The following is a 26,078-nucleotide window of genomic DNA, read 5'->3' as shown; positions in this document are numbered from 1 at the left end:
GCCAAAAAAGCTGAAGCTGAGCGCGAGGTGGCCAGCCGGAATATCGAACATTGAACAAAGGGCTTGGTGACAAAGCGGGTCGGGGCAGGCACCTGGCGGCTAGTAAAGGGGCACGACCCCTCGTGGTTTAAAGGGGATTGCCCTGCTGAATTGCTTACATCAGCCTGAGCTAGGTGAGATCACACTGCCGGTGAGTAGCCCGTACTTACCTACTGCGGGAAAAGTGCTGCTGTCTTCACACCAGGGTCGCAGCTGCTGGGGTTGCAAAGGGGCACGTCTGCTGCCACTGCCTGCTGCTTCAGGTGGACTCCATCTCCCCACCAGCCTTCGCAGTGCACACGTCGCGCATCGCATTACCGAGCGCCAGGAGGCACTGAAAAGGAGGCTGAAAGAGGCCGGGCTGGGCCACACCCCTTAGCCCAGTCTAGGAGAGAAGGTACTGTCACATCTGACGTTGCATGCGCACATGGGCAGGGCCCACTAAAACTGAGTCAGGATCCTAAAAAGATCGAACCTGGTAGAGCACAGGGTCAAATCTGAGGAGGTCGGGTAGGTATTGTTTACTATTTGGGAACTGTGCCTAGTCTTACCCCCCCCACCCAAAAAGGGAAAAGGACAATGTGTAAATAAACAAAGAAAACCTGTAAAAAGCCAGGCCAATAAAAGTAAGCCCGTGGGAAAGATATCACAACAGCAATCGGATCAGGTTCCAACTACAAGTGGTCAAGAAAGTTTACATCCTGGTCATCAGTCAGATACTGGGCGGGAGGACTTTTGGTTAAAACTTGAATCGATTGTGGGGTCTATGCTGGACCCATTAAAACATATGATAACACAAATTGATATCAGGCTGACAGTATTGGAAAGTCTAATGAATACCAATACAGTGGCTTGTAGCTGCTGTAGTCATGTAGCCCACCACAGCTCGAATAGAGGGATGTCGGGTAATCATCATTTGAATGAGAGTGGTATTGTCCGACAGCAGCAGATACAGACAGTTACGAGCACCATAAATGCCCCGATTAGCTCAGAGTTGCCGAGAGTAAGTGCATTAAACACTTCCCATGTTCAATTACAGGCAACCAATTCCAGACAATGCACACTACTGGGTACAGGGAAAAGGAGGGGGGTAGAGGATCCAATGCAAGCAGCTGACGTGGCCAGCAAGCCTGCAATCATAACAGGTAACGCAATATCAGGACAGGATTGTCCATTAGAAATTAGGAACTTGCACCTCCCGCCCGAAGCAACACCATACACGGTAGTCTTAGTGAACATTCCCCCACTTCCAACTGGTATAGTAGAACATTGGTCAACTTTGAGAAATAAGTTGCTTAATCTCCTGGGGGCAAAGACCGGGCTCACTAACATCCTATTTACTGCATTCAAAATGGCTAGAAGAATTGCCTGGGTAGGGGGGTCTAGTAAATCCTTGCCAGGAGACTGCATAGTCCTAATATTTGGTTCACCTAGCCTGATTCAAACGATATTGGAGACAGCTGGATCCAGGTATGTCTCTACACGGGGAATAAATATTCTACCATTGGGTTTTTGGCGACAGAGAATTTGTCGGGGGGGGGGGGGGGGTCATCAAAGATTCCCTATTCAAACTAGTAATCGTTTTGAAGCTCTTAGCTCTCTGGGGGAAATTGACTGACTGAATGCAGGGGTGTATCAAAATATTGAGGTAGGAAGGACCATCAGAGTGGTTTCTACAACACCAGGGAGAAGCAATAAGGTGCTCGAAGTTAGTAACCAGCAAAGATCAGGGGGTGAGAGTGCGAGGGGTCTAGAGTATGGTAATGAGGCATCTTCACCTCCAAACTCAGTCCCTGATATGCAGACACTAGAAACGATATGCACTGGTGTCAGTAATAATTCCAGGTATCCTCAATTGCCCCAGTTATCGAATGATGACGCGCCTACCTGTGATATCATCTCCTGGAATACTGCGGGCTGCAGTCGAAAAAGGATGATCCAGAATGGCATAAGTTCATTCAAGATAGAGACATAATAGGCTTACAGGAAACCTGGACCAACGAACCATATCATATTAGTTGTTTTAAAACCTTTAATACACCGGCAGTGAAGGGTTTAGGGGGCAGGCTTAAGGGCGGTCTAAGCCTGTACATCTCGAACAAATTGGCAATTACTATAGTTCAGGCACTCCTGAGGAGTAGTTTTTAATCAGATAATAAAGGTATCTACAACCACGTACCAATGTAGAATACTTGTACATTTTTATAATAATGCGATCCCAACAGAATTAAGTCAGGTTTTAAAAAATTTAAGTGAGGATTTAAAAAAGAATTGTAATGCTAGTCCTGCTAATACTACGATAATAATGATGGGCAACTTTAATTGTTCAACGTGCCCTCTGGATGATAAGAGATTATGTGACCACTTATATGAGGAACCAACTCATTTAACTCACTTCTGTCACTCCCCGGCAGGAGAATTGTTTAATGAACTTCTAGCTATAAACAACTTAGGTTTTGTGAATGAGTTTATGGATCCCCCAGTAACGATGCCATATACTTATAGCGGAAGAGGTGTATCCACAATCGATTATATACTAGCCTCCCATAATCATGTTCTAAGACTACTTTCCTTTGGGGTCGACCAGATTCCACTTAGTGACCATTTTCCTCTACACTTGGTTGTTGCCCTACCCATAAAGAAAGCACTCATTACAAATAAGGACAGTGAGGAAGCGGGTGAATTGGATCTACATAAGACTAATGGGCATTCACTTAAATGGTCAAAGGTGGATCCCACTGAAATCACTAGATCCCTTGTGGTTAAATGCAAGTCAGCAATTGATATCTGTCTGACTGAGTCAGCACCTACTAAAAGTATAATAACATCATATGCTGAAATATCGAACACCATCAAAACATTACTATTAGCACAGCATCGTAAGAATAACAAGGAACTAGGCTGGTTCAATCCAAGATGCACTCGAGCCTATTCCAATTTAAAAGCAGAATAACATAGGCAACCTAGACTAATGCATAATGTTAGACTCGCAAGATTGGAATATCGTCAGGCAATAAAGGAAAGGAAGAATACCCTGAAAAACGAAGCTTGGGAAGCCCTTCATACAGCTGCAGTAATGAAGGATAGTGCAGCTTTCTGGAGGGCAGTGAATACACCATTCTTAGTCACACACGAGGGTCCTTCAATAGCCATAGCTATAACAGAGGAGGAATGGATAACCCACTTCGAACAGGTATACAACGGTACTGAAACTTCCTATAGTGGGTCTGACGATCTAGAGAATGACCATTTAAATATCAATTTAAATTTTACCTTAGATGAATTGATCAGAGCACTTCATGGGAGTAAGACTGATAAAGCACCTGGCCTGGATGGCATCCCTATAGATTTGTTTAAATTCAATATTGCACTATGGGGGCCCATCATCATGCAGGTTATCAACGCAAGCTGTCAAACAAAATTGCCTGAAACTTGGGGTGGGTCAATAATAGTGGCAATTTTTTAAAAAGGGGATCGTCAGAAACCAGGCTGCTATAGACCGATCTCCTTATTAGACTCAATGATGAAAGTGGTGGGTCGTGTGATTATAGAGCGTTTGCAGGATTGGTCAGTAGAAAATAAGATCTTAACCGACCTACAATATGGTTTTCAAAAAGGACTTTGAACCAACGAGCAGTGTTTAAATCTGGCCCTTCTTATTGGAAAGTACACGAGGGTAAAAAACAGTAGATTGTACATGGCCTTTGTAGACCTAACTGCAGCTTTTGACTCGGTAAAACATGCAAGATTGTGGGAAGTTCTTGAGGACTTAAAAGTAGATCCTCAAATTATTGTCTTCTTAAGGAATCTTTATAGCAAGGCATCAGCTTGTGTACGTTTTGGAACAGGGGGGGGAACGTACAGCTGACTTTCCCGTTAGAAGGGGGGTAAGGCAGGGCTGTGTCCTGGCCCCCTTTCTTTTTAATCTATATACTAACGGGCTAGGAGAAGCATTAGTTAGAACACCACATGACTTTCCCCATGTAGCCGACCGACCCATCCCGGTACTTCTTTATGGGGACGACGCAGTTATGTTGGCAAGAACACAAATTGCTCTCCAAAGGGTCCTCAATGGTTTTTGTGTTTTTATGAAGGATCTAGGCCTCAGTATCAACATCTCTAAGACATATGTAATGAGATGTGGCCGTGGACCTATGCGAGTGAAGGACATCCTTTTCGAGGGGAAGAAATTAAGCTCAACTAAGAGTTTTTCATATTTGGGCATTATGTTTAATAACAACGAATCATGGGCCCAAACTATAACTGCTAAAAAACTGATGCTCATCCGGACAATAAATGCTTTGGTGGGGTTTTCTAAGAAACTGGGCAGGAAACACCCGGTGGAGCGGATACAAATCTATAAGGCAAGGTGTATCAGCTCCACATTGTACGGAGCTGGGGTCTGGGGACTAGCAAATATTTCACAGCTGCAGCAAGTGGAAAATTCCTTTCTAAGATTTATATTATCCGTCCCCCCGAAGACACATCAAGTTTTGTATGTCACGAAGAGCTGGGTGTCCCTTTTCTATCTGACCTAATTAAAATAGAACCAATACTATTGTGGCATAGTATTTGGATTAAGGAGCAGACCCAGTTAAACAGGGATATACTCGCTGACTGTCTCAAACTAGATGGAGTCTTAAAAATACCATGGATCAGCTATATTCGTGATTTTATGACTAACTTAGGGCACCCTGAGTATTTTATAAATCCGAGCTCCTTAAAGAAAATCTCACGGGAAACATTAAAAAGAGAGGGGCTCTGTATGTTAGAAGAGGCTAGACTGCCCAGTGAACTCATTAAGCTCACTGTTAGCTATCATCAAATGATTTTAACGACTTTTGGAATGGAGCCATACCTGTCTCATGTAATTGTTACTTTTGACAGAATGTTATTGGCTAGATGTAGTTTAAACACATTCCATAGAATGGCGTCGTGGCCCAAGATGAATGATTGGTCGAGACAACTCCCATTGTGTTCTTGCGATAATCAATCATGCCAGACTACAATTCACACCGTCCTTTTTTGTAAATTTTATTGTGAACTAAGAAAAGTTTGGCTGATTCCGCTTCTAAAATCTTACGGACTAAGACAATGTCGTCCTGCTTTTTTAAAACTTCAATTACTGGATAGTGTTCATGTAGTATGGAGACTTGCAATGTTCTTAAAGAGAGTATTCTTTTTGAGGAAAAGCTTAACTACCATTGAAGAATTATAACCTCTCACCGAATGGTTTTTGACTTTTTATGTAATAACATTGCATACTGTATGAAAGCATTTTACACAACATGATAGCTGCTAGTTTGTAATCTCCATTTTTATTGAATATAAATGTGAATATATTTTTTAATTTGTGCTTTTATGATTGTAAATCGAATAAAGTTTTATGTTGATGATGAAGTCCCCTTCTTCATACTGTTTACTATAGGTCTCGCAGACGAGGAGCGCATGCGCGCTCCGTTGCCAGGCCGAGACCTAAAAAGGGTTCCTACAGTAATCATAAGGCATACAAAATATTGCCTAGGATGGAACAACATTTTGGGAGTTGCAGTAAGAAAAATTGTTAAGGGGAATTTTATTGTTGGAGTATATAAAATCTGTTTCAACAGTAGAATCACATGTGCTGCAATTACCACACTTAGTGACCCACCAGCACTGAAATTTATATTTGTGAGTTGCTGTTTGGGTGGAAAGTTCTGGACTTTCCACCCAAACAGCAACTCATACCTGTAACCATCTGGTCCCTCAGGCGCTACGTTGCCCTAAATTACAGAATATATCGATCCCCCAAAAAATTGACCTTATGGCAACCTGTAGAGATCGCAGAGAACAACACAATCGAAGAATTGATGAAATCTTTTCCACCGCAGGAACATCTGCACAACCGACCAGACTCAATCCGAATTCTGCGAAATCAACCTTCCAAGCTTTGGAAAAATCACTAAAGAAAAACTACCAAATGGTGGGAAGCTGCCAGTCTTAAAAAGTACCTTGAAGCAGAAAGAATTCCTAGAGGACTTCGGATCCTTATCTTTCCTCCGGTTGAGACAACCAAACCAGAACAGATTGTAAGATGGGAAGAGAATCTGAGGGAGGCCTCAAATAACATGATACGCCAATTAATAGATATAGCAGAAGAAGAACACATCAAACACAAAAAAGAAGTAGATGACCTTACAAAGATAGAAGAATCAAACTGGGGTGAGATTACAACTAAACATTATGAGATACTCAATAGAATCATTGATGAATATGAAGAAGACCTAATCCAAAGGAAAAACAGGAAATTTAGAAGAGACCAGATTGACTACCAACTCGGACGAGTCTACACTTGCCAAACGTTATGACCACATTTCAAAGGGCACATCAACACCTATGACCAGGCAAACATACGACACAATCACAAGCTCCGAAGTAGATTCACCAGGAGCGGACACTACAGCCACAACAACTGAAGTAGGAGTGAATTTTTTAGAGGAAGTCAGGTGGCATCGACTTGGTTTTCGAAATCAAACCAACCAGGATACCAGAACCCTATCAGAAAACACCCAAAATATCACACCGCCAGTAGCAGGAGTAACGACCAGAGCAAGAAAGAAACAAGAAACAGAACCGAAGGAGCGATCGACCTAATCTCGGACCACCAGAACACAACTGCACAAGTAGAGATCCTCAGTAGGTGTTTATCTTTTTGTCCAACGGCATTCTGGGACTTGACAAAAACCATGATAGATCTGTACAAATTCACGCGAAAACTCAAGTTGATGTCCTTCTTTCACAACAGACCACCAAAAAATAAGGACAATACAACACCAATTGTCAGTTCCTTGTCAATTCAAGACTTGGAAAACATACATTTATTAACTTCCTTAACAGATGATCCGGGAGACCAAACAACTTCCCAGACATTAGCACAAGAATTAGGCATAGACACATCTTACCCTAACACCAGTAGGATGACTCCGAAATCCATCTTTTGTCCCCAATTACCACCGGGCAACACTATTGACCTATTCTATACAGCGGTCTCCAAAGATCTAATTATTGAATATCAGAAATACCAGAAAAAGAAAAACTTCCTTCCAAGTAATTTAACAAGAAATGAAATCAATGCCCTCAAAAAACTAAAGAACCTCCCTGAGGTGGAGATCAAGGAAGCAGACAAGGGGGGCAATGTAGTTCTTTTACATACAGATGACTATATAGCAGAAGCGCATAGACAGTTGAAAGATACAACCCGCTACAAAGAATTATCATCCAATCCCACAGTCAAAATTCAAGGAGATTTAAGGAAAAAATTAGACACATGGCATACAAAAAAATCTATTAACCCGCAAGGAACGAGAGGAACTCTATGTAGAACATCCAACTATGCCAACGCTCTATCTTCTACCTAAAATTCATGAAACCAACCCACCAGGTAGACCAATAATTGCCGGTATCAACTCCATATGTTCGAAACTGGGTGAATACGTTGATCACCAATTACAACCACTAATGAAAGACTTACCATCATATATTCAGGGCACAAAAGATATTCTTTTGAAATTGAATAACATCCCATGGAATGAGGAATGTTTACTGGCTACAATCGATGTGGTCAGCCTCTATACCTCGATTCGTCATAAAGATGGAATGGAAGCAGTGCAAAAATCACTAGCAACTAAATCAGTTCACTTCTTAGAATCTAATGAAATGACCCTCGAGATGCTTTACTTTTGTCTGACAAATAATGTGTTCACATTCAATTCTAAATACTACTTACAAATCCAGGGCAGTGCCATGGGAGCCAAATTTGCACCACCATATGCCTGCATCCTCATGGGACTTGCTGAAAAATTCTGGCTATGGGATGACACCTTTACTGAATATACCGCCCACATAACCTACTGGGGACGGTATATCGATGACATTTTGTGCATCTGGCAGGGATCGGAATCGCTACTCAAAGAATTCCTACAGAAGATCAACACAAACAGATGGAATATCCAAACCACCAACAATATCTCACCCAAACAAATAGACTTCCTATTATTAAGGATGTTTTAAAGTTGGAAGGAGCGCATAGGATAAGATGGTTAAGTTATATTAAATTGTTTTTCTGTAAATTGAATCGCCCTGAATTTTACGATGATCCTACCTCTTTGACTCTGATTGCGAGAAAGGTTCTAAAAGAAATGTGCCTGGACTACTTAAATGATTCTAGACTGTGCACGGAAATGAAGAAAATTACTGTACAGGTACACCAGTTGATCTCCATTCATTTCTTAATACAACCATATATTACAATTGTTACTGGAGATTTTGACAGATTTCTGTTAGTCCGTTTCCGCCTCGGCATTATCCATAGGCTATTAAGTTTCCCTGCTTGTAATGATTGGTCTAAATCTCTTTGCCTCTGTCCGTGTGACGATGTATCAATCCAATCTACACTACATGTTGTCTTTTTGTGTAAATTTTATAGCATTCCCAGAAAAAGATGGATCCTCCCAGTCCTGAAATCCTTTGGGGTTAGGCAGTGTCGCCCCGCACTGCTAGCCCTTCAAATGTTAGATTCACCCTATGTTATAGCCTCTGTTACTGCATTTTTAAAATTTATTTTTAAATCAAGAAATCAGCTGCTAATGTAATTATGTTTAATGTCTTTTTATGCATTGTGTCTCTGCTTTTATGATTAATGATTTTTAATCGAATAAAGCTGAATTGAATTGAATTGACTTCCTAGACATAACCATATATGTAGAGGACAACAAACTACAAACCAAAACCTTCCGGAAACCAACCTCGGCCAACTCAAAACTCCGAGCGGACAGTTGTCACCCGAATAAAACAATTGACAATATCCCGAAAGGGGAATATCAACGTATGAGAAGAAACTGCAGTAAACTTGATGCCTTCAAAGAGAGTTCGGAACTCCTAACTCAGAGACTTCTGAAGCGGGGATATCCCAAAAAACTCCTTGAAAAAACATCCAAAGACTGTGAAAAATTGTCAAGGGACGACCTTCTCAAACCCAAAGAAATTACAGGTAAAGAGAGACAAAATACAATCAGGTTCCTAACAGATTATCACAATGGACATCAGTGCACCAGGAAAGCCTTAAAAAGACACTGGTATCTTCTGACCTCTAATTCATCACTAACCAACCAGATGGAAGAATATCCTCAAATGGGTTTTTAGAAGAGCCAGGAATCTCAAACAAATTCTATGTAAATCTGAATTTAAAGATAAAAGGACCAAACCCAAGACCAACTTCTTGACTAAGCCCCCTGGCTTCTACACCTGCCGTGATTGCAATGCGTGCAAATTGGGAGCCAATAAACAAATTGAATACAAGCATGACCCTAATACCACCATTCGAATCAAAGATTGGATCACATGCACATCAACATATGTAATCTACATTATAATCTGCCCCTGCAACAAAATCTACATAGGGAGCACGATTAGGCCGCTTAAAATCAGAATCTTGGAACACTATCGAAACATCAATAAAGAAGAGGTAGGACCACCTCTAACTGAACATTTCCAAGAATTTCACCCACACCGGAAGACCTTTAAATTCTTTGGACTGGAAACCACCAAACCAGCATCGAGAGGAGGAAATCGTGAACTCATCATGAGACGCAGAGAAAGTGAATACATTATGCGTCTCAATGTCACAACCCTTAGCCTCAACAAAGATGCAGAAATGCATTACTGGTTATATTAATGCTCCACCCCATACTCTTCTCAAATGAAACTCATGACACCCTCTTTGTCTCCCTTGAACCTTTACTGTAGACTTTAATACTTACACTGACTAGCTACTAACTTCCTTGCATGCTTGCCGTGCTCAGGTCTTAATTCTGTGCTATATCGCTCCTTTCTACTTTTCAACATATTCACAGATTCTGTGACATACCATGCGATCCATTTCGAGATTTCAAGACTCTAACCCACATGTTAAGTATTTTCTATTTCAATAACATCACCTATAATAATGTGGTGCATAAGTTAATTAGAACCACTCTCCCCTCTTTGGAGACCACTGTATTCATCTTCGAATAGCTATTCTCATCTTTTGTGTGCTCATGTGTTCTTACCCTGCACGTTTTTTTTTTACCGTTACTGTTAGACTTGATCCACAGATGCTCATATTCTTCAGACTCTGGGGATCAACTCATACTAGACTCTCAAATTTACTAATCACACATTGACCTTTACCGACATTAGGAATTCGAGATGCCCCTTTTCGCTTGTCCCCGATTTTTCTTTCTCGTGAAGACCTAGTCTTTTCCATGTCAGGAACTACTTATTTTTACTCCTGTTTTAATTCATGGCTTTCAGCACGTAGCCTTTAAATTTTTGCACCATAGAACAGTAACTTTTCAGTGGCCTTCGCTATTGCTAACACAGTAACTTTTCAGTGGCCTTTGCTATTATTAGTACGTCAGCCTTTCCGAGCTGGCTGACGGCAGAACAGAAATCAGGTTATTTCTGACAGCGCTAACCGGAACCTGGTTTCTCTGGGACCGCAGAGACGATGCTACTGATTTCCTAAGGTGAGAGAGGCTCTCATCTGTAACCATCTTAGCGCGTTTTACTTGTCTTTATAGAAGACATTTAATCTTTTTAACACTTATCCGCTTAATTACTTCATCGCGCCCTCATGCCCTCTGCTCAAGACATTCAAATTTTTGAAACGCTCATCCACTTTTCCCTTTTAGCGTGCCAGATTCGAATTTCAAGAGCCGGCTGTTTCAGCGCGTCCCCTCTCCGCACTGTTTTAAGTCGCGTTGTATTTTGACTCTTGTATGAAATACAGATCACAGATTTCATCCCACTAACGTAACCAACCACTTAATGACACTCGGCCTCTCTCACGTACACAATGAGGTTCTTTCACGTTTTCTTTTCCTGTACATTTTTGATTACCCATGGTCCCCTAGCCCATTTATTTATTTTTCTCATGTAGTGACCCGATTTCACACTATTAGCAACCTTTAGTGATCTCACGTTTTTCTGCTTTCCCGAATACGAAGATATTGATGATAACGAAGCTCTGGTAAGCAGTTGTAATGTTAAATCTTTATCAATGAGGCCCTAATTATGCAGTCTTACCTTGGTTGCTTTACTGTGTTTTCCTTTCTTTTCTACCGTTTCCTGATGTCTTAATTAGGAAGGCAAACCCTTGATTTATGTTCACTTTGCTACTTGACTTTGGTTGCTTTACCGTGTTTTCTTTCTCACCGCTTTTTGAGGTCTTAATTAGGAAAGCAAACCTTGATTTATGTTCATTTTGCCTTTTGATAATATACTTGATTTTCTTAGATCTTAAATTTCGCTCGTTAAGACTTCATAATTAGATAATCATCTATAAAAACTTCTCTTATCTGCCATATTTCGTTTTTGATGATAGTACTAAGCCTCTCACTATGGTTAAAACCACACCTGTTGCAATGTGTTTTTTTACATGTTTCTATATATATTTGTTCCATATATGACCTAGTGTTTAACATGTCCTTGACAATACTGGTGAAAGCACTTATGTTTTTTACCTTCCCATTCACGTCCATATGTATTTAATATGGTAACTGTATCTGTTGTTCAATAATATACTGTTTCTATACATGGCTTTACATTTATCATCAATACCTAGTATGATATTCTCTCGTATGTCATGTTATATATAACAGTTGTATATCTTTGACTAATAAGCTTTATCATGTAATCCCCTTTTTTATTTCCCTTCTCAATTGTCCTTAAGTTTTCTCTTCTCTCCTCTTAATTTTTCCCTCCTTCTCTTGCCCTTACCACCTTCATGTCTCTCTCTTCCCAACCACTATTTCTTCTCTTCGGTAAATATTTTTCTTCCTTTCTCTCTCTCTCTCACACTCTGTTCCTATTTTTCTTTACTTTATCTAACTATCGCAATTAACTTATCTTCAATCCCCATTTCTGCAATTCTATTACTTTAGCCTTGAAAAATCCCATGGCCAATGGGCCACTAGGGCGAAACACGTGTTGGCTTTTCTCTCCACAATTTATATCTGCACATTATCTATAAAAATACAAATAAAACCAAGTACGGGATATTTATCCGAAAAATCCTTTGACGTTTATTTTTTATCGACGTTGATCAATTTAGAAGGCACTACCCTCTACCTTTCCTCACACTGAAATTTATAGTTACCTTGGAAGGCAAGTTAGCCGTGAAAAGGTGATCCTTCAAAATATGACCTTTTGGAAAGGTGAACATCAGTAAGTTCATTGTAAGTTCCAGCAAAACGAACACATTCCAGTTTTTTCTTCATGCATTTCGATATGAAATTGGATAGAGAGTTAACAGTAGTGATACAACCTAATTCATCCTCAACCATTTAGGGTTTTTTGCGTCCGCAAACAACCCATTCTGCAAAACCATATCCTTTTCATGGAACGGTGGATCAACCCACAAGGATAAACTATCTCGACCAATTTCAAGCATAACCATTGTGCTTCTTTGCAAGTACTTGTTCTTGTACTTACTTACAACTGCATCCGATACACAGAAACAGGATAAACCTTAAGGAGCTTCCTTCTCACATTTAAAGAAGATCCCACCATGTGTATTGCCCCTTCGCCAGGACACTGAGAATAGATTTGAGATCATATTACACATGTTGGCAAAGAATGAGCCAGCATGTATGAGAGCAAGCCATAGATGGAGGAGTCGGCAGGAGCTGACAAGGAGGGCTATAGTTGTAAGGCAGCGCCTTGTGCAGTTCAATACACGCACTCAAGTGGAGGTGGAAGGATTCACCCAAACAGCTTAGGCCTGCATCGGCAGGACTGACAGAAGACTGCGCTTTACGGGGCACACTGAAGAAAAATCGAAGAGCAGAGAACCTACAGAGTCGTATGACACTGCCCCCTACTTCATCCCCAATAAATAATAATAATAATATTTGCAGATGCGAAAAGTAATCGTTGCAACAAGAAGCGAAAGAAACACACACAACTAAGGATGATTCAACATTCTACACATAAATCAGACAAGAAATCACACATTTGATAGGATATACACTAATATGTGCAAATGACTTTAAACTTTAAAATTCTTGTGGCACAATCTCCACACAGAGCACTTTCTGAACTATATTCAGTGAATATCTGAAGAGAACGTCAGTTGGAAGAAGTGGAAGAGGCTTCTCCAACGAGTAGCTTGTGAGGTACTGGTAGCTCTCCAGATACCTTTAAGTAGCTCCCCAGTATGCAACCCAGCTTATTAAAATAGAAGCTTATGCTTGGTTGAGTCACTATATATGTACAAAAATTGAAAAGCGTGTATTCAAGATTAAAATGTATGTATTGTTGAATTTTAATTCAACCATGGTGTTGGTTAACAATAAACATGTTATTTCAGTGAAAATACACCCTTTAGGGTGCACAAGCACTTTACAAATCCACAAGTTATGTTATATTTAAAGGTAATATTGGAGTGATAAGACAGGCAGCATCTAGGAGACTAGCTGTTACCTTGATTCCAAGGGCATTATGTTATGGTTATTATGCATTACTTATGTAGAGGCATTGAAAATTGATAGTCTTTTTTACAATAATGCTTGTAACCCTGCCTGATGCATGGAGGTTATCACTGCTGATAGTCATGAAAGGCATGGCCCTGATATTATTGTGTGTGATGTGGTCCTATTACAACTCTAATAATATTAGTAGCTCTGAAAAATGTTCAATTAACAGTTCTCACTACAGAAAAGGCCCCTGGTTTAGAACTATTTAGGTTTAACTCTTTTTAGGTCTCGCCTGAACCAGCGCATGCGCTGCTCTGCGAGACATTTAGTAGTGGGCTTTGAAAAGTCCTACCACATGCTTTTTGCTGGCATGGAGCGTGCGGTAACGCACATGCACGAGCGGAGGCGCCATCGCGCATGCACCACTATCGTCCTTTTTTTTTCTTTAACCGCGCGCGCACACAACTCCCGCTTCTCCCCCTCCACATATGGCGGCCGTGCGCTCGGCCAATGCTTGCGTTAGCTTGGTAAAGAGCATAATGTTGAAACGATCGGCTCATATTTATTCATTTTTACTAGCATCAATACGCAAGAGTCATGAAATATTAGGAAAGTAGCTACGTGCCAGCCAGCAGCCGAAATACCACTGTGGCTTTGAAAAGTCCTACCACATACTTTTTGCTGGCATGGAGCGTGCGGTTACGTGCACATGCACGAGCAGAGGCGCCATCGTGCGCGCACCATTCGCGTCTTTTTTTCTTTTAGCGCGCGCGCAACTCCCGCTTCTCCCCCTCCCCCACCACATATGGCGTCTCGCGGCCAATGCTTGTGTTAGCTTGGTAGAGAGCATAACGTTGAAACGATCGGCCCATATTTATTCATTTCTACTAGCATCAATACGCAAGAGTCGTGAAATATTAGGAAAGTAGCTACGTGCCAGCCAGCAGCCGAAATACCACTGTGCATGTAACTATATCTGGCCAGTCTTGAGAGAGGCTGCTTCCCTTGCTTGCACTATATTGTAATGTGTCCGACGGCCCTCTGATCATGTGACTACTGTGCCACTGTCGCACCATGCAACACTACTTGACGAATCTGTCAATCAGAAACGTTTCTTCTCATTTGGCCTCATCCGCTGTATTACTGCCCTCATCCGCTGTATCACTGCTCTCATTTATATGATGTTCTGCTGGAACCTTATTTAAAAACTTCTTCCCTTCTTTTCCAAACCATAGAGTCCTCCGTAAAGACTCTACGGCAGTCCTACACCACCTCATTACTTCTCTCCTCAATCTCTATCGTCTCGATAGCAGTGTTGCATTACCTTAGACTCTATGCCCTTAGCCTGGATGGATGCCACGTTGTCCTTGCACATTCCTTATACCAGCTCACCTCAGTATGTTTGGCATTACAGTGACAGTAAAGAATGGTAGTGGTATACTGAACCCATTTGGGTTACAAATCTGTACATTACAGTTGCACATGCTTAAGCAGCTATACAGTTGGCACAGTGGCAGCTGTTAGTCACGTGGCCACTCAACCACAAAATGCAAAGCTTTATGCCCTCAGCTGTTCTGCAGCAGCTGCCATTAGTTAGGATTTTGTACCAAAATAGTTTGAAGCCATCTACGAGTTGCCATTTCACAGGAGGATTTCTCCACCATTTTAAATGAAGGTAGCATTTCTTCTTAGTCGGAGCAACATTTGCTATCTTCAAGAAATGCACCTCCACTTAAACAGTTTGTGCATCATCTGGTCAGTAAAGAGAGATGTTGCGTTAAGAAGAGATTAGTATGAACAATCAAAATATATGGACTAAGGAGAAACTGCTGTTCATTTAATTAGCCACACAGCTTTATTTGCCTTTGACCAGAAACTGCTGCTCCCCTAGGGATGTGAATAGGAGTTATATACTGATATATTGGTGTGGGTTTGCATTCTAAATACAAGCTGAGCATATCGAGTCCACTGTGTGAAAATTAGATTGTTTTTATGCCGCTGCTTGTGATCTTTTGACGCTATGTGGAACGGGAGAATTTTAGCTCAACACTGCAGGCCTCTTGTTGGTGCTGATCCAAGTATTGCTTTAAATGCCAGCATAAGGGATTGGCACTGAATGTTCTCATTTTCATGGCGCCACTGCAGGTGTCTTTTCGCACTGCTAATGTGGTGTCTGGGTAGAACGTCCGTTAGTGATGCTATTCTGGTATTCTGTAGAACCTGTAGTTTTTTAATACTAGATTTAGGTGTGCTTAAAAATAAAGTGATGCAATAGTACGTCTTGGAGCCCACTATTGTCCTAGTGATTATGGCTTGGTTTTTCTTCACAAGAAAGATCTACTCCCTCTAAACAATTGAAATTGAAAGCTGTTGGATGAAATCGGTGCATTAATTTGTAGGGTATGCAGACTTTGGGCCGCATTTATTTTGTCAACCGACATTTTGCCGCCTATTTCTAAAAACACAATTTGCCATATATATGTGTAAACCTGTGACTATATAAGTATTTAGAGAACATCATAAACTAAAAATGTCATATATTTTAATAAATAAAATGCCAGGCTATTCTGCTATATCCTCGATAGAGCTGTGGAACAGACAGACAGCGTTGAGAATGTATTGGTCTCTTTTTCTGCCACTAGTGATGGCAGATTGATGGACCACATAACAAGCATTTGCAATGCAATAGGTCTCGCATTTATGCAGTTGAGCTATTGGCATTGTAAATGACAATGCCCGTTATTTAGGTTTTCGTTTTCAAAACATAAATAAAAGGCAGTCATTTACAATGCCAATAGCTTAAACTCACGTAAATGCGAGACCTATTGCATTGCAAATGCTTGGTTTTTTAGGTCTCGCTGAGCCCCAGCGCTTGCGCTGGCTCGGAGAGACATTTTGTATTTGGGAGCTGCCTGTGGCCTAAAGCTTGAGTGCATGAGAGCGTGCACGCGCGCAGCCGCCAATCACTGCTGCGCGCGCACCACTCACGTGCTTGCCACACAGCGCGTCCCGTCCTAGCGATTGCGATCACTTTCACTTTGATCACGATTACTTTCGTTTTCACGGCCGCGCGGCCAATGCTTGTTTTGAAAAATGTCCCCCAATGTTTTTCATGCTCAATTTACACACCTAACTTTAGCATAAGTAATGTGAGGCATGAGTATTTACATTAGGTGTAAAGGACATGCAAGCACCCTTATATTTCATTATTTTATGGGGGGTAAAAAAATCTCTGTGCAGAAGAGAAAAAAGATCAAGGGCATTTTCAACTAAAATGTAAGCACACACCTGTTAATATAATGTTAAGAGCGTGCATGCAAGCAAATCTAGGCTTTGCATATATTTATTTGTATGTGCAGTGTTAGTCATTTGTGTGACTCCCGTGACGTATAAATCGATGCAAAGCATCAGACGAAATGTGTGACGTGCTAACGTTTTATTATTTCAACTGTCGTCACGGGGATTTACCTGTGGCTGGAGGCGTGAAAGACGTAATCAGACGACCTCTGGTTTGGATGACGTAATTAACTGACCCCTGGTTGTGTAAATGTGGTTAAGGTAAGCCAGCAGCTGTTGATGGATTCCTCTGGCCGTTGTTAAGGGGAAGAGAAGCACGGTCCATCTGCTGTAACATCACGGAGCGCAGCGGGAGGAGTGATGAGTCAGTCTTGCGCCGTTCTCCAGGCCCATCCATTTTGTAGGTCCTTGAGGCCGCTGGAAGAGTTCCAAAGGTTGCTCGCAGCCTCTTCTCTCTCTCTAATCGATGGCAGCCGAGTGCCGTTGGTGTCTGGGAGCTAATTTGATGTCGTCACATGCCTCGATGACTGTTTTACTGTCGTGTAAGTAATAAAGGGCGTGTAGGGATGATCCTATTTTGAGGTACACTGGGTCCTTTCTAAAAGTTGTCCTTTGAAATGCTAGTCATGAGAAGGTAGGGAAACCTCTTAGAATTTTCAGGAAAGGCTAGAGTCTCAAGGATGCTGGCTGTATTTACATGTATATTGTGTTTTTAGGAGTGATCATGAAGCACGCTGTCAGAGAGCATCTCTTGCAGCTCTTTTTACTGGGGCCATTTGTGATGTTCTATTAGGACACTGACGCCCACAGGCATTCAATGAGAACTGGGCCACTTCTTGCAGCGTCAGTCACAATAAAGGCAGTTCTTCTGGGCAGTCAGTGGTCAGCTCTCTTTTGTCATACACTGGAGACATGATCTGAATTCCAGGACCAGATAGTAAATACAAGTAACATTGCCAATAGGTCTAGCCTTGGCAAGCTGGCACACTGGCTATTTTTTTTTTTTTAATTGCAAACATATGCCACAGAAAGAAAAAAGAGAACATGCCACTGCCCAGACAAAGTAGCCATCTGCTTGCAATAAATATTTAATTCAGCATAGGCATAGCCAATAGGTCTCACCTATTCTAGATCTGTTTGCTTTGTCAATGATTTTTTTTAAATCAACAAAAAGAGAGGGGGACCAGGAGCTGGTTGTGGTCCAATGTCCGTGCTCCACCAATGACAGTTAAATCAATGAGGACATTGTTCCATGTTGGCGGTGAAACAAAATTAGTGATCACCTGCTCAACAAAAAAGCAAAGGAGAGAGAAAGAGTGTAGAGGGGGAGGGGAGGTAGAGGGGAGGTGAAAGGAGGCAGAGAGAACTATCCCCAGTATCAAGGATCCACTCCCGAAGGGGAGGACTCACTGTAGCCTCTTGTTGGCCCTCACACACCCCGAAGGATGTCTTGCTTCATCATTGGGCTTGTTGTTGCTCCTAGTCGGGCCGGCGCTGCAATGCCCGACTGTCCCCCGAAGGGTCTCTTTATCGGAGGTCTTTTAAAGAGAAAAGCTGATAGGTGAGTGCGAGTGTGTGGGATAAAAATGGTGATGGATCCACGAGGTAGGTGATTACGTGCATGCAACGGGGGTTCCGTCTGTAGTGACTTCCAACAGGCAGCCGCTGGCAGAGGGTAGGTGCTGAATGAACCGGCCCCCGACGCAACCCAAATAGGGCGCAGGCAGCCATGGCATTACCTAGGAAGCCCTCACTTACACTTACGAGGGTAACACAAGTTTGGTACGCTTCACAGAGACCACTCTCTGACCCTGCTGAATAGGTCATTGTACCCCGCAGTTCCGTACCTCTCATTACCTTCCACAGACGCGGGTTACCCTTCCAATCTCCGGAACCCCCGTCTTCACCGTGCACATCCTCCCACATAGCTAGGTCCTGAAGAAACGCCACTGACCTTCTCAGGCTAATTAGGCGTGAAAAAAGTCAACCTCTTTTTAAGTCACATTAGCACCTTGCTCTCAATAGTGACTCCCCGACCTACCGGTCTTTTTAATTTACCAGGGGCTCCATAACAATAAAATAGCGCTTTTTGGACACCCCTAGGTAATTTTATTCACACACTTTGCACGCACGTAATCACCTACCTCGTGGATCCATCACCATTTTTATCCCACACACTCGCACTCACCTATCGGCTTTTCTCTTTAAAAGACCTCCGATAAAGAGACCCTTCGGGGGACCGTCGGGCATTGCAGCGCCGGCCCGACGAGGAGCAACAACAAGCCCAATGATGAAGCAAGACATCCTTCGGGGTGTGTGAGGGCCAACAAGAGGCCACAGTGAGTCCTCCCCTTTGGGACTGGATCCTTGATACTGGGGATAGTTCTCTCTGCCTCCTTTCACCTCCCCTCCCACTCTACACTCTTTCTCTCTCCTTTGCTTTTTTGTTGAGCAGGTGATCACTAATTTTGTTTCACCGCCAACATGGAACAATGATTTTTTTTAGCCATGTTGTACAGCAGCACAGATGCTGTGCAGCATGGTTAAAAGCAACGAGGGAGGAAGGATAACAAACGGACGGGAGAGGAAGGATTTGGCACCATGGGCAGAGTTTTCATCCTCAAAACTGTGGAACCAGGTTTGAGGCTCTGCGTTGGCTCAACATCCTGTGATTCTGGGGAAATCACTTAGGGATAGATGTACTAACATTAGAAATACCGATATCGTAATTGCGAATCTCTCAGAATCGCAGCTAGGAAATCGGTATTCCTAATGTATGAAACTCTTTTGAGTTTCATTAGCGATTCCTAGTGGGTCTTAAATAGACCTACCTTATGCATATTAATGCGGTAGGTCGAAATTTGCAAACCATTAGGAGGCACAGCCATCACAGGAATGGTGGCCTACTGAGTTCAGCAAACCACCATGTCTGTGATTGCTTTTAGACAATCTTTTTTTTTTTTTAAATGTAGACCGTTTTCCTTAATGGAAAACAGGATGCATTTAAAAAGAAAAAATTAAACTTGCGGTTTCATTTTTAGGTCTCGCCTGACCCAGCGCATGCGCTGGTCTGGCGAGACTTTTTGAGAGGGCTCCAAAAAGTGCTACCAGGCCAGCCTAGAGCTACAGTGTAGGTGCGCGGGTGCGCGCGCTGCGCTTTTCCGCAATTACTTTCACTTTCGCGGCCGCTTTGATGTTTGATCGCCATTGCGATCACTTTCGCGGCCGCACGGCTGCTTGGCATAGCCAATAGGTCTCGCTTTTGGGACTTTATAAGTATTTAGTTATGCAACTGTTGCATGGCTAAACACTTATAAGGTCCCAAAGGCGAGACCTATTGGCTATGCCAATGCTTGTTTAGCATACGAATAAGATGCTTAAAGTAGCATGGCTTGATTGCTCAGTTAGGGCCGACATCTAACCAGTAAGTAGCACATCTAAGTTGACAAACTTACACGTCAGTCCGACATAGGACAGATCGTTACCACATAAATCTTTCTGACCTCTCAGAAAAACAAGCATTTGCAATACAATCGGTCTCACCCTTAGGACCCTATATGTATTTAGCTATGCAGCACATTAACCTGGGTGCTGAAACATCTACTGTTCTTTAACATGATGGAAAGTAAGCACCAAACTGCGCGACATGGCAGGTATGGGAACACATGGAGAAAAATATTGCCTTTCAGCGGGAAATGGTATAGTCCAAAGCTCTGTTGTTAATATAAAATCAGGGCCTTCGGTGGTTATATCACTGAAAATACAAGACTTGAAAAAAATACTTTTGTCTATGGGGTGCTCGTGGAAGACAATTTCTATGGACTGGAATCTAGAGAATGCTGAAGTGATTCTGATATTTTACTGACCTATGCTGGTTGTTTTCTATCAAGAAAGTTAAATAGAGGCAGTTGCCAGAAAAACTAAAAAAAAAAAAAAAAAAAAAAAAAGTCCATCAGTAGAAAGCAATTCTGGTATTTTACTGACCTCTACTGGTCCTTTTTAGGTCTCGCCTAGCGAAGAGCAGCGCATGCGCTGCTCTCGCTATTGCGAGTACCTTTTGGAATCGATTCTGCCGAGGGCTTTCGTGCACGCGTCTGCATGGACAAACATGGCTGCTCTTGCCATTTGTCCATAGCAGACAGCATGCGCGTGTCCGTACTGACTGTGGACAAGCCGATGCCATCTTGTGCCAATAGACTTTTTTTATCTGCTTGTTTATTTAAGAAGCAGATAAGAAAAGTCTATTGGCACACGCATTCCGAGGGCACCTGTTCCCAGCACTTCACCCTCCTCTCCCATTTATTTTAAAGCAAGGGCCACCAGGTCCAGCCTCTGTCCCTTGTTGCTAGTGCCAAAATGAGGCGGCCAATTGTGCTGGTCTGTTCTTTCACAGCCCGAGTCTGCGCCATCTCTTCGGCAGATGTGTCAAGCGCGTGAGCAGGTGAGAACGTGCCAGGCTCTTAACTTGGCTCCCGGCATGACAGCTAGGGCTGGCCCGTGCAAACACTCTTCGTCTTATGAGCTGTGAAGGCCCAGGCGTGGCGCTCTCTCTCCCTCCGCTGCCTTTCATGCAGCTTGGCACGTCTCTGCAGCTGCAGCTATAAAGGCATACATACCCCTTGGAAGGGCTGCAGCCCACACGCTGCATGATAAATACTACACATGTCAACTCTGAGACAGAACACACCAAGGAAGGGTCGATAACAACACTCTGGGTTTCAGTGAGGGTGGAATGGAGTTCACCTCCACCCCTGTGATTGCTCTAGAGACCTCTATGCTCGCACTTTGGAAAAGTGCCAGACGCCAAGCTGCAGGAAAGCAGGAGCGCTCCTGCATCACCAGCCCTGACATGAGCGGCAGGCACTCTGAGGCACAGTAACCCAAGACTCAGGGGCGTCAATAAAAGTGAGCAGCAGGGGGTGCCACTGCAGCACAGACGTCGGCTCCGTTCACAGTCTCAGCTGGACAGGACTCGGGCCCTTTACAGTGCAGCTCCCTGCATGGCTAACCAGCTGCTTGAGGTTTTGTATCTCGGAGGCAGAGCCAGGCTAAAACGTAATCACATAAACAGTATACAGGGAAAGGAGGCTGGCAAACCAACCTTGATTGGTTCCCAAAGTCAGGTGACCTACGGACGTCATCAGAACAATCCTTTACCGAGGGATGTGAAGTCCCACATTAGTGCCCCAGCTGCTGCCCCTAGTCTCATAGTATATAAGCAGCACAAGGACGACTCATAGGGAACCCGGGTCAATTTAGTAAAGTATCTTATTGGTTCATGAATGGGCAATCATGTAGGTGTTGGAAAAAGATGAAACACCATTCTGCCACAGCACCCTCCGCCACAACACCCTGCTTCCTGTCTCTGGTCCAAATCCCTGCTGCATACCCATGCTATCGGCCCTGTCTGCTGTCTCTACTGTCTGTCCTTCCCTCCTTCCTCCCTGTGCTTCGGTGCCGTCTGCCTATCCGGCTCTATGCCACAGCACCCTGTCTCTGTCCCACCCCCTACTGCATTGCTATGGCTAGGGTCCCTGCCCCTACTCCCCACCATAGCTACTATCCTCTATCGCTGCACTCTCCCCATATCCCTTGCTCTGCCCAACATGTCAGCCTTTCTGCCACTGCTCTGTCCCTACCCCTGTACTCGGTCCTTGCTCCCTGCCCCACTCTCTGTTAATACACATTTGCCATGCTCCCTGCCCCTTCCCTCTACCACTACACTGCCCTTATCCTGTCCTAAAACCTGTAGCCTGCACTCTGCCATAATCCCTGGTTACCGTCTCTGCCTTTCCCTCACTCTTTCCTTGTGCCCCCCCCCCCCAATTAATATTTCACCATCTACTGTACAATCTTTTACTCCTGGGTTATTTAGGATTCCCGTCCTAATTAGTATAAAGCTTGGTAACCTACCCATCATCATTAGGAGCCCGAGTCCAAGGCACAGTTTAGCAGGGTCTAAGCAGCCTCACCTCATAGCTGAAAGGGAGAGGAGTTGGCCCAACGGCTAGGGCGGTCGACCTCGAATCGGGGTAACTGAGTTCGAGTCTCGGCAAAGACACTGAACATCCTGTGATTCTGGCCAAATCACTTAATCACCCAGTGCCTAGCAAAAAAAAGCATTGGCATAGCCAATAGGTCTCGCCTTTGGGACCTTATAAATGTTTAGCCATGCAACAGTTGATGTTGTTGCACCAAGGATGTTCTGCTGCATAACTAAATACTTATAAGGTCCCAAAGGCCAGACCTATTGGCTATGCCAATGCTTGTTTTATTAAGACAGTTAAATAAAGGCAGTTGAACAGACAAAAAAGTCCACGAGTGGAAGTAGACAAGTCCTAGGGCTGATTTCCAGAGCCCACAAAGTACATACACATATAAGTATTTACTAATATATAAGTATATACTAAAGTATATACACAAGAGGTCTCGAATGCTCGACCTAAAAAGAAGGAGGAAAGAGGGAATAAACAGAATTGCAAATCTCAATTTCTATACAACACATTAGTTCAACGGTTTTTCCATGATGCCGGCCGATAGCCACAGCTGCCACCCACAGTTCTCTTTCAGGTGTCCTCTACTCCTCCTGCCTACTGCTTGTGCTAGGCATTTCACATTCTGCTCTCCAGAAAGTCTCTGGCACTTGGGGTACAAGAAGGCAATATTTTTTCAAACATTTTGCACCCCAAGTCTCGCCATGTAACAACAAAGCAGTGCATCACAATGCCAAAAGGTCTTTCTTTACAATTTAGATTTCTGACGTATTATGTTGCGTGGTACTGCTGGAGCAGGTGTAATACTTTAAAATTGAATTACCCACTCCATTTTCATATGTCTTTATTAAAATGACTGATGATTAATTATAATAATTAATGGTTTGCAGTATAGTACTAATCAATCCTATTAACCGAAAGAATACACGTGGGAATGCATCTGCATGGCTAAAATAATAAGTGAACTAAGTTTGTATGCATATTAATAAAATAACGTTGCTTATGTAATGTTATTGTGATTTGCGCTTTAAATAAACATGCATTAATGGCTTTAGATGTTGCATATGGCTAGATAAATGCACGCACATATGGGTATTAGCAGGGGAATAACACTGTTTTAATTATTTCTATGTATTAATTACGATTTTGTGTTTCTTTACTTAAGTTGACCATTGTGGCCTGTTATAAAATGGCTGCCGACTGGAGCCTGAATTTGAGTTCCATTGCATCACTAATATCACAATGAAGAAGGCGTTTGCACTGACATCGACCATGTCCCCAGAATGACCCATCACGCCATATCCATGAAGACTACTCCGGGAAAAATGCCAAGTGCCCCTGAATGTGAAAAGAATGATACATTAAAGTTGAACTGATGAACTTTTCCTGTTTGCAAAGAACTGTTGCAATAATGTTGCGAACTGTGCCTTCCCAAATCAATAAAATTATGAACTATAGACGGATGGGAAAATACGGACTTGTTGCAGAATAAATTAACATTTTTGAATTAGCTAATTGGAACTCCGAGAAACGACAAATCTTACATTATATATGTAAATTTTAGTAGAAATATTAGTAGACTAGAGAGGCTAGTAGCTGATCTCTGATGTAGCTGTACCCTGAGAGCCACTTCCTGAACTGATGATCAGAGGTCCCGACGCTGACAGAGAGGACGGTGACGCCACATGATTGAGCAAGACTTTGACTGAATTTGCAGAGGACCAGTTCTGACTTAGAAAACGACTATTAGCCAGAATAGGTAAATATGACAAAAGATGATTTTGCATTATTTAGGCTTTTAACTTGCATTTGATTTAGATAAACAAACCTTTATTTTAATTAATGTGTCGGGTGATTATTTCATTGAAATGTTTATTGATTGATTTATTGTGTTAGGGAATCACTATATCCTATTCTAACTAATTGATCCAGATGACCCCCACCTGATGGAGGGACTGTTAGGGTGATTCTAGGGAAAGTGGTTCTTCCATCAGGAATAAGCAGTTGTGTTTCGTGAATTGATGTCCTTTTCCCTCTTTATAGGCGCGGATAGATTGATTAGAGTGAATGTTGGTGTTATGGGCCCCACCAGCGTATGATGTGTGTATGTGCGTGTGACTGAGAAATCGTTCTGTCAGTGGAAGTAGGGGGAAATTGAAGACCCAAATCTGCATCAGTACTGCTTAAAAGTGGCAAAATTAGCAATTTGCTTCACTTATAGAAAAGCCCTCTGTTCTTGGATGCCACAAGCGAACTTCTCTCTCTGGAGTGGAGTTCCCAGTTTAACCAATACTGTCCCAGTGTCCAACAAGTTTCCATTTGGGTCCTCCTGCCGGCAAACGTATCGCCTGGTGGACTCCCTCAGGTGCCTGGCCCCTCTTCCCCCCATTTTTTGTTTGCAGAAACTGGTAATTACTTCTGATGTTTTCCCCATCATTCAATTTAAGGAATCCCAATATTCCCAGGCCTGAGGCCGGCAGTGTATTGTCCAGTATTGCCACTTCTTAAAACGACGGATCATGGCAGAATTGGTGTATTTAATGAAGGTATCCTAACTCTCCATGTCCCCCATCTGTTTACTGACCGTTTTCTGCAGTTTCCCTATACCTTGCTCCATTTGCTCAGGTCGCCCATCATGGTGCCAACTCCACTTCTCAGTTCTTGCATACTACCCTCACTCGCTATGACCTTGTAATCAATACTTTTCAAAGTAGACTTCAGGTCATTAAGCAGGAGTCAAAGCAGACACACAAGCCTTCTGGTTCACTTTTCGCTCTGTCTTCATGGTTTGGAAGCGAGCAACAAGAGTATTCTTTGTTTTTGGATAATGTTGTTCTAAAATCTTTTGGCAGCATGGAAAGAAGAGGCTCCTGATGTAAAGCTGACCTGTGGTAGATTAAAGCGGCCTCACTTATTCAGCAAAGTTGGGTTTCTGGCAGTTCACTGCTGCCACTCACTAGACGGAAATCTTCAGGGCCCTAGAAGGTTTTTCACCTCTCTCACCACCTCTCCCTGATGAACCCAGGCATGCTGTGTCACCACAGTGGGCCGTTATCCCGCGTGTCTGTTCCTCCAGCACCAGTTCTACAGAGACTCTCACTTAACTCACAGGGCAAGCTCCTGCATGCGGGTTCTTTTTAAAAGCCCACCCAGTAAGTTAATTCTCTCTCGATAGGGTACTGAGAGTCTAGGTGCTGCACCAAGAGTTTCAATGCCACCTTGACAGTCTTTTTGGTGACAGAGGGAGAGAGAACTG

At 42.8% G+C, this 26,078-nt stretch overlaps 1 protein-coding gene and 1 long non-coding RNA gene across 4 annotated transcripts in view; one reads left to right on the top strand and one right to left on the bottom strand.

Moving 5' to 3' along the window:
• The window catches only part of CACUL1 (CDK2 associated cullin domain 1), a 330,048-nt gene that overhangs the window by 299,259 nt on the left and 4,711 nt on the right, over positions 1 to 26,078 (bottom strand). The window lies entirely within an intron of this gene.
• LOC146866897 (uncharacterized) lies at positions 10,497 to 24,610 on the top strand. Its single transcript, XR_014965984.1, has 3 exons — positions 10,497 to 10,583; positions 10,997 to 11,086; positions 23,988 to 24,610. It is a non-coding gene; the product is annotated as an uncharacterized LOC146866897 (long non-coding RNA).

Source organism: Triturus cristatus, chromosome 1_2 (assembly GCF_964204655.1).
Source record: "Triturus cristatus chromosome 1_2, aTriCri1.1, whole genome shotgun sequence".
In the NCBI taxonomy this organism is placed as follows: domain Eukaryota; kingdom Metazoa; phylum Chordata; class Amphibia; order Caudata; family Salamandridae; genus Triturus; species Triturus cristatus.
The sequence above is the reverse complement of the archived record's forward strand: the minus strand, read 5'-3'. Positions and strand labels throughout refer to the sequence as shown.